General features: G+C 43.8%; 1 non-coding gene across 1 annotated transcript; it reads right to left on the reverse strand.

The window, feature by feature from the left end:
• Nucleotides 1-531: 531 nt before the first annotated feature.
• trnae-cuc (transfer RNA glutamic acid (anticodon CUC)) lies at nucleotides 532-603 on the reverse strand. Its single transcript has one exon. It is a non-coding gene; the product is annotated as a tRNA-Glu (tRNA).
• Nucleotides 604-6,627: the final 6,024 nt, after the last annotated feature.

The following is a 6,627-nucleotide window of genomic DNA, read 5'->3' on the forward strand; positions in this document are numbered from 1 at the left end:
AGGGCCCTGCTTCTCTCATTTATAATCTCTTCCACTCTCACTAGAACTTAGAGAGGATTGGAGCTTCTGAAGTCCTGACACAAATCAAACCAGGGACTTTGAACTACACAGTGAAGGAGTTGGTCATCAAGGTCGATGGCAGCTTATTAAGTTCTAGCTTTGATCAAATATAAGAAATGTAAATGAATTCAACATTGATTGCATTTCCCTCCTGTCTTTGGTGCAAGGAACTGAGGACTGGAGCTCTAAGTTTTCCAGTTCCTACATCAGTGAATGGACTTTCTGTGCTGCAAGGAGCCAAAGCTACTAAGGAGGATTACAGTTTGTCCTTGCAGGAGTCAGTGACTTAATAGAGTCTAACTAAGGGTTGAACCTGAATGAGACAGTCACCCTTCAACATGGGGCCATGGTAGAGTGAACCAAGAACACTACAATGGGGGTGAGAGTGGAGCCATGATGGACTCACAGTTCATCACCTCCACCATCATGTGGACCACCTGATCACCTCTCCCTCAACCTCTAAATAACTCATTCCCTGACCGGGAATCGAACCCGGGCCGCGGCGGTGAGAGCGCCGAATCCTAGCCACTAGACCATCAGGGACCACACTGAGCTCTCCAACAACAGAGACTATAGACAATGACTCAAGAACACAGGACTCTGTGGTCTCAGCTTGAGATGCAGAGGGTCCACCAAGACCACCAGACACCTCAGCCCCCTAAAGACAGTCCACCCGCAGGATCAGCTTCTATCACTCAGTGGTCCAGAACCATTATGGAGCCTGATCAGGAATGTGAGCAAAGCTCTTGGAACAGGCCTGCTGCCACCACAACTAAGATCCTGCAGGTCACTAGAAACTCCAGTGTCCAGCTGACAAGTGGACGTTCCTCTGATCTGTGGTGGTGCTGAGTTTAGCAAACATCTCCAACAAGAAGACGAAGGAGGCCATCAACTCCTCCAAGCTCAACATCTATACTGGCTTTACTGGGAGATCAGGAGGTCAAAGCAGACCTTCCCCCTCCACCTCAGATGGTTTCTACTCACAGAGATGAGGGACCAGTTCAAACCAACTCCCTGGAGCTCCCTTAAGCCATTGTCCCCCTCAGCTAACATCTGGATCTGGACCTGCACCGGTGCTGACTTGTGTCTTGAGTCCCCAGAGTTTGTTGAACCAGAGAAGCTTCAACTGGTGGCGGTCGTACAACCAAGCGTGAAGGTGAGCCTGCATTGTCTGATCTGGAGCTAACAGGAATTAGCAAGTTAGCAACGGTTCTAGAGTTGCTGCTGAGTTGAATTTGAATTTATTTGTTGAAAGGTTCCAGTTTCTATGAGGTCAGGGAAGATTGGTGTGGATCTAAAGGTCCCTGGTTGGATTCCCACCTCTCACAGAGGACCTGATGCTTCACGTGAGCTGTGGGATTGGTCTTTACTGCTGAGACAGAAAGAATCCTCCCACATTGGCTTCTTTTAACTGTCAACATTGGTTTGGCTCATTGGAACATTTTCAAACCCTCGTTGCTCAGATTTTACATGAATTTGATCATGACTTTAGACAAATGTTCTGTTTATTAATTAAATAATCACTTCAGTTATGAATTTAGTGACTCAACCAGACTTGGTCCATGACAAAAGTCAGTCTGGTTATTATTCAGTTTCCAGTCAGTAGGGACACACACACACACACACACACACACACACACACACACACAGCCTGTCTTCAGTATAAAATGGTCTGTCACGTTCTCTCACGTTGGAAGATTTCTCTGACTCCATTGTGAATACAGAGATTCTTCATCTGCCACCTGAGTCTTGAGCCACTGATTCCTCTGATCCACCTTTTTTGCTCCAACAAGGCTGACATGGATCAGGTGGGTCCATGTCATCCAATCAGGATGACCCAGTCATGTGACTGAAGGAGCTGAGAGCTTCGAAACATCATGGGTGATGGTGTCTTCCACTGTAGTCAGCAGCCACAACTCCTCTATCAACACCTGTCAGAGACCTGCTGGAGGCCCCACTGAGGTTTGAACTGGGATCACTGGATTCACAGTCCAGAGTGCTCACCATTCCACCATGGAACCATCAAAGATGAAACGTGTGAGACAAAGTATGGCACTAATCATGTATGAGGGACTGCAGTGGTTTTCTGGATCTAATTTCCACAAACAAATGATAATTTGGGGAAAGGTCTGACAAAGTCTGACAAACCTACCCTGATTTTTTCAAAAAAAAAAAGGATGATTTTTAGACAGTGACATAGGGCAGAGTTGAGTTCATGGCAGTAAGAAATGATTTTCATTTTTCTAAAGGACAAGAAATGAACCAGAACATTAGAACCACGTAACATCTCTTGATCAGTTTGTTACATGGGACACATTCCAGACAGGAAGGTCCCACCAAGACTTGAACTGGGATCACTGGATCCAGAGTTCTCACCCTTCCACCATGGAACCAAACACAAGGAGGAGGCTCCTCTAAATACCACTTGACATCACCTGCAATCAACCTGTTGCTATTTGGAGGTTCATCTTGCTCTTGTTCCAGACTACATTGTCAAAAGGATCATGAACCACAAGGAAATCATGGAACTCCAGATTGATTCAGGACTTTCTAACTCCATCGTATGACCTGGGAGCAAAGACTGGCCAGGCCTTCCTTAATTTATAAGTTAATTACTGCTTCAACAAATATGCCACTTAATTAAGTTACCAGAATTTCTCTCATTGAAAAACCCACCAGCCTGATTTCTTGACATGACATGAAAAATTCTCCAAGAACCCACAGTTGGGTGGAAAGATACCAGGTTAACCAGGAGGAGTCCTGTTCCTGAACCATGGATGGAACAAAGTCCACTGGAAAACTCAGCAGTTCCTGAGTGCCAGATCCATCCGGGAGCTTGGGTCTCCCCTTGACTGTGGTGATCCATGAGATCAAGGAGGACAGAGGAAAGAAAAATCCTGTTGGAGATCTCCTACCTTCTTCCTCCACTTCACTACTACTTGGATGTCAGGAATATGAGGTACTTTACTCAAATGAGGTACTAGGAGTTTCCTGTTTGACAAGAAGGAAGTCAGAGGTTCATACCTCACTTGTTGGTGGTGCCCTCAACCTGCTGAGAGCATCACTTAGTTCTCTACAGAGAAACATGGCAGCTCTGCTGAAGGCTGCAGGAAACCTGCTGGAACTGAGACTTGGACTCAGGTCACTGGATTCAAAGTCCAGGGTGCAAACAGGTCCACCAGGGCATCTGTGCTTTACTTACCGTGTAAAAAGGACCACAGTGGTCGTCTGGTTTTAATTTAACAAACAAATACGGTTGAAAACTTTGAGACAGTGACACAGGGGTCTTATTTGAAGGGCCATGGGATGGGAAATATTCCAGACCTCTGAGATCAGAGCGCTCACTTTGATCTCAGGGTCAGTGGTTAGTGGCCCACTTTGATGTCTGGGATATCAGGTTCAAGGTTCTTCACAGCTCTGAATGAAGGCTTTCTAAAGTGTTAACCAGTACTCCAGTTGTAAAAAACAATCAGGGGGGATGGTAGATTTTGATGTTTAGGAACAGATCATTTGTGCTGATGACAGCGCATCAGGTCAGAGACCAACAGTGTACCCTTACTCCTCTCAAACAACAAGCATGCTATGGATATTACCTGTCTGCTACTCCTGTCATTGATCTTGACCAAGCCCCCAGGCTGACACTGCTACCACTGCTCCTACATAGTTAGAGTCAAATGCAGAGGACATTTTCCCACCGGGTGCAAGTGCAACTTCATACTCATGCTACCTATAAATCTGCTAATTCATCTATATTTTGAAACAAAACATTCTCAAGTCAAGTCCATTTTAATTAAAGTGCAAGAGCAAAAGAATGAAACAAATGTACTTTGGCAGGATAGCGCTACACTCCCCACCGTGAGGGGCAGTGTGGCAGACGATAGTGAGTGGTCACCTAGCAGTAGACCTGGTCCGACCCTTCTCCGTCCTTTCCACTTCCTCTCCCTCCTTTACGGAGCCGACAGCCGTGCGTGGTGGCGTCTCGCTGGTCAGCAGATCGGTTACAAACAAAGGTATGCATGCTTGCTCTGCTCCATTATTCTGTGTCATGGGCCCCCTGTTTACTCCAGTTTTGCTCCGTCCGGCGGTGTGGTGTTACCGGGAGCTGGGCTGTCTCCCTTGGGCCGGTGTGTGCGTGGTGCGCTTTCTGTGGGTAAGACGCGTAGTTGTCTGCCTTTCATATCAAGCTGCCGATGATCTGTGGTGTTCTGATTATCCTCTTCCGGCCATCGTTTGTGTAGTCTGGGCTGCGGGCTTCCTCCTCCTGCCTCGTCTGACGCCACGATTCTGCTCTCCGGTAGGAAATGTTTATGCTTACAGTAATGTTGTGAAAGTTTCGAACTCCCTCAAAATGATGCTACAGTCATGTAGAAAGAGTTGCTACGAACCTAAAAATGATGCGACAGTGATGTAGTAAGAATTGCTCATGGAGTCAAAATGATGCTAACAGTAATGTAGTGATAGTTGCTAATAAACTCAGTGATGCTTACAGTAATGTAGTAAGTGTTTCGAACTCCCTCAAAATGATGCTGACAGTCATGTAGTAAGAGTTGCTACGAACCTCAAAATAATGCGACAGTGATGTCGGAAGAATTGCTCATGATCTCAAAATTATACGATTGCTGATTCGGCTCATAACTAACGCTGCTCCCAGTAACGGCGGTTAAAGCCGTGCACTACGGCCTTTATAAGAGCCTCAACGTGGGCCAAGAGAGGGCATCCCGACCCTCATCGGCGCTGAGCCATCCCCCTTGGAGACTGGTTTTTATAAGAGGGGCAGACATTTCCTTAATTACTTGAGTTTATTCCTTTTCTATTTGTTATTTCTTTCTTTGAATTATTACTGTTAGTTTTTGTGGGTTACATTTGATTTATTGTTTAGAACCCTGATTATTATTATTATTATTATTATTATTATTATTGCCTTTTGCTCCCCATTTTGATCATTTGGATTTAAAACAGTTTCTGTTGGGTTATTTGGGGTAGCTATATTTGGTTCGTGTGTGAGGGTTGCCTTGATTTCATGTTTTTGATGGTGTTCTTTTCTTTTCTTTGACAGGTGTTGAGGGCCCAGAGCGGCAGCGGTCCCCCTGGTGGTGGTTCCTTATTCATGTTTTTTTGGTTTGCTGTGTCACGGGCGCAGTGTAGCTTTTTTGGATCCCTCCCCTTTTCGTTACCGCTGTCGTGGTAAGCCCAAGTCCTGTCCCCTTTTCCTTTCGGTAATTCCTCTTGCACTCCTTATTATATCCATTGGTATTCATTTAGTCTGTTGCTCATTTTAAACTATTTTTCTAATAAAAGTATTTTATAATTGGAAATAACGATCCTTTCCTGTTGTATCTCTCGAACTGTGTGCCTTTGTTCAAATTGAAGCCTGGTCATTTTGAAATTTTGTTTATATCCTGGGGTGAAAGCCCCCAGGTGGCGTTGTCGGCAACTGTTCCCCACTGCTCGCCTTGCCACACTACGAACCTCAAAATAATGCGACAGTGATGTAGTAAGAATTGCTAATGAACTCAAAATGATGCTTACAGTAATGTAGTAAGTCTTGCTACGAACCTCAAAATAATGCGACAGTGATGTCGGAAGAATTGCTAATGATCTAAAAATGATGCCGACAGTAATGTGAAGGTTTCGAATAACCTCAAAGTGATGCAACAGTGATGTCGTAAGAATTGCTAATGAACTCAAAATGATGCTAAAAGTAATGTCGTGAGAGTTGCTAATAAACTCAGTGATGCTTAAAGTAATGTAGTAAGTGTTTCGAACTCCCTCAAAATGATGCTGACAGTCAGGTAGTAAGAGTTGCTACTAACCTCAAAATAATGCGACAGTGATGTCAGAAGAATTGCTAATAAACTCAAAATGATGCGAACAGTAATGTAGCAAGTGTTATGAAAAACCTCAAAGTGATGCTGAATGTCATGTAGTAAGAGTTGCTACGAACCTCAAAACAATGCAACAGTGATTTCAGAAGAATTGCTAATGATCTCAAAATGATGCGACAGTGATGTCGTAAGAATTGCTAATGAACTCAAAATGATGCTAAAAGTAATGTAGTGAAGGTTTCGAATAACCTCAAAGTGATGCTGATATTCATGTAGTAAGAGTTGCTAGGAACCTCAAAATAATGCGACAGTGATGTCGTAAGAATTGCTAATGATCCCAAAATGATGCAACAGTGATGTCGTAAGAATTGCGAATTTACTCAAAATGATACTAACAGTAATGTAGTGATAGTTGCTAATAAACTCAGTGATGCTTACAGTAATGCTGTAAGTGTTGCTACGAACCACAAAAGTGTAATGTAGTGTAGTGTAGTGAGAATTGCTAATGAACTCAACATGATGCTAACAGTAATGTAGTGAAAGTTTCGAATAACCTCAAAGTGATGCTGACAGTCATGTGGTTAGAGTTGCGAGTAACCTAAAAATGATGCTGACAGTAATGTAGTAAGATTTGCTAATAACCTCAAAATAATGCGACAGTGATGTCGGAAGAATTGCTAATAAATTCAAAATGATGCTAACAGTAATGTAGTGATAGTTGCTAATAAACTCAGTGATGCTT

This window comes from Aulostomus chinensis, chromosome 1 (assembly GCF_037954235.1).
Source record: "Aulostomus chinensis isolate RoL2024-O1b breed Wild chromosome 1, RoL_Achi_v1.0, whole genome shotgun sequence".
Classification (NCBI taxonomy): domain Eukaryota; kingdom Metazoa; phylum Chordata; class Actinopteri; order Syngnathiformes; family Aulostomidae; genus Aulostomus; species Aulostomus chinensis.